This window comes from Gavialis gangeticus, unplaced genomic scaffold (assembly GCF_001723915.1).
Source record: "Gavialis gangeticus isolate Ggan-Ray unplaced genomic scaffold, GavGan_comp1, whole genome shotgun sequence".
NCBI classification, from domain to species: domain Eukaryota; kingdom Metazoa; phylum Chordata; order Crocodylia; family Gavialidae; genus Gavialis; species Gavialis gangeticus.
Window position 1 is genome coordinate 112951781 of NW_017729031.1, and position 2823 is coordinate 112954603.

A 2823-nucleotide genomic window follows, 5' to 3' on the forward strand; every position below is an offset into this window, starting at 1 on the left:
GAGGGAGGGTGGGGGAGTGTGGGAATCCCCCCCACACACACTTCCCCCATGGCGCACAGCCCCGCAGGCAGTTGCAACAGGCAGGGACACTCAGGGTGCTCGTGTCTGGCACAGGCACTGGCGCCCAGTGGTGTGCAGCTCGGGCTAGCACTGTACATCATGTTGGAGAGCACAGCCCTTGCTGGGCTGCCTCTACATGGGCAGCCCCCCTCCCCCACTCATGTGCCACTTGCATGGGCAGCCCCCACACTCGTGTGCCACTGGACAGAAGCTCCATGTGTTGGAGCCAGCTGCCTCATTGCTCCCTGCCGTGTAGGTCCTTGGACTCTGCCAGAAGGAGCCCCAGCCCCTGCTTCCCCGTGGGGTCCAGAGACCTGCACGGCAGGGGGCGGTGAAGGCAAGTGGCTCCAGTGTGCAGAAATTCCCTACAGTGGCGTGAGTGCGGGGGCTGCCTGTGCGGGGAGCGCTGGCAACAGAGACAGCCTGGCAGGGGTTGCACTCCTCTTTCCAATCTGTCTTGTGTAGATGCACCCGAAGTAGCCTACTGGACCACCTAAATCAAAAGAGCTATATCTAAGCAGTGTTTGTCTACACCACACTAGACTCTTGAGACCATTTCCTATTTGGTAGATTTTTGGCTTCCTGGTTTGAAAGGCCCCTGTTGCAACTTTTCAAAACTGTTACAGAATATTTTCACTTGTTAACAGGATACATGCATATGTAAAATATAAAAACAGAAGAACTAAATCTGTAACTTGGCGAGTATAGAACTTACCCTAATGTTTTCCAAATGGAGACTTTTCTTCCATTTCTTTCTTCAGCATTGCTGCCAAAATACAAAGAAAATGTGTCTCATTAAGTATATTGCTGGAATATTTTCTGTGCCAAGATTAATTCTGGATTGATCAATTTTACCATCTCACCTATTTGACTTGGTCAAAAGCTTGCCATAGTGCTCAGCAATTTTATTTGTTCCTTAACCTCGACTATAACGTCTTTCCTTAGGGCCATAATCTTACAGAGCATATCCATCATTTTCAAGTGGGAATGAAATGCATAATTCACGTCATACTACTGTTTCCTTTGTGACAAGAGACCTTTCAGAAGCATGGCAGGGGTTAAAAAATGTAGTATTTCTCATGCATTCTAAGTGAGTTTTCTTTTTGGGAACTGAGCACTGCACAAAGTTCTCAGACCCCATTGCAAAGTCTATTTCAGGGCAGCCCTCTAGACTGGATTTCTTCCTTAACTCTTATTCACATTTCATATTAGCAGGCATTAATGCAGATGCCCTGTTTTTTGTCGTTGCTATTCTGAAGGCACTTGCAAACATACCATCCACTGTCCATACCCAGAGTATGCCCTAACTCTCAAAAAGCTTAGCAGCATGAGAAAAGTAGAGAAGAGAGACCGAATGAAAACTTGGAACATTTTATATGTTTTATGACTTTGAATTGTATGTTTATTAATTAAGCATACATTAGGTCTACATTACTGCCCATTTGTCAGTGCTGTTTTTAGTTGGCCTGTTTCTTGTTGGTGTCACAGAATGATTTAGAGAAAGAATTGGCCATAAATTTATCAAGTCAGGAACAGTGTCCCATGATCAGAGGATGAGATGGAAGTGGGTACAACATGAGAGAAACCAAATTTGAACAGTCACTTTATCGGCTGGGCTAGTGACAGTACAATACTAGATAAGAACAGAGACTAGGGACAAATATTCAAAAAGCCGGAACTTGATTCAATCTTTGCAGGTTGATCTAACCTAGATTGAATCAATTTGCAAGTGAATAGACATTCATGAAATATAGGCGCATGCCTGCAGTGGCTCAGGCCAGGCGCTGGGGGGGCACTAGAACACACGCTCTGGTGCAGGGAAGCTGTGCTGGGGGGAGCATGGCCAGCCTGGCACTAGTCTCAAGTAAACTAGCCAGGGAGGGGGTTTAATTCCCCCTTCCCTGTCCCACTGGCACAGACCCGAGCTGGGGTCTGCCAGGTGCTCCCCCTTGCTGCTACAGCAGTGGGGCCGGGGTCGTGGTCAAACACCAATGGGCATGGCTTCTTAGGCAGAGTGGGCAGGGAGTGGGGGTTCACTACCCCCAGGGGACCGCAGCTGAGGTGTGCCTGCCCTGACCACCACCACCACCTCTCACTTCCTGTGTGGGGCAAGCAGCTAAGCTCCCTCCTGCCCCCTCCACCAGATGCTGGAGGGAGGGGGGAATAACCTTCTTCCCTGCCTCTTTGCCTAAGGGGCCCTGCAGGCTGGTCTCTGGCCAGGCCCCCACCCTGCTGCTGCAGCGACAAGGGGGCAGGGCTCTGACAAAGCAGCAGCCCTTGTCATGGTGCCCGGGGAATATGACCCCCACTTGCCTGCGGCAGCTTTGCCCATGGTGTGCACCCCCCCCCCGTCTGCTGGGAAGAGGCTTGCGCTCTGGGATGCCGTGACAGAGGCTGCAGCCTCTCCCAGGTTCACTCCCCCCACACCACTCTAGTGGTAGGGTCAGTGGCCTGGCCAGAAGCCAGCTGGCAGTACCCCCTTAGGTGGCGGGCAAGGAGGGGGACTATTTCCCCCTCTCCCTGAAGTGTCTGGTGGAGGGGGCAGAAGGAGGCTTATCCTGCTGCTTGCTCCCTTTTGGGGGGGGAAATAACCCCCATTCCTGCCCCCAGTTAAGGGGGCTGTGCCAGCAAGCCTCTGGCCCCGTCCCCTGTTCCTGGAGCGGCGAGGGGGGAGTGACCTTGACAGAGGCTGCAGCCCCTGTCGGTGTCTCAGAGTGGGAGGCTCTTCCCAGCAGGGGGGCCATGCTGCAGGCAGGGGCGGGG

At 52.2% G+C, this 2823-nt stretch overlaps 1 protein-coding gene and 1 long non-coding RNA gene across 8 annotated transcripts in view; one reads left to right on the forward strand and one right to left on the reverse strand.

Annotated features, from left to right (window-relative positions):
- Window positions 1-2823, forward strand: part of TANC2 (tetratricopeptide repeat, ankyrin repeat and coiled-coil containing 2) — an 848255-nt gene that overhangs the window by 621869 nt on the left and 223563 nt on the right. The gene's annotated exons all lie outside the window — the stretch shown is intronic.
- The window catches only part of LOC109302089, a 21876-nt gene that overhangs the window by 10102 nt on the left and 8951 nt on the right, over window positions 1-2823 (reverse strand). Inside the window, exon 2 of the long non-coding RNA XR_002098700.1 lies at window positions 776-826. This is a non-coding gene — a long non-coding RNA (uncharacterized LOC109302089). The remainder of the gene's footprint in view (window positions 1-775; window positions 827-2823) is intronic.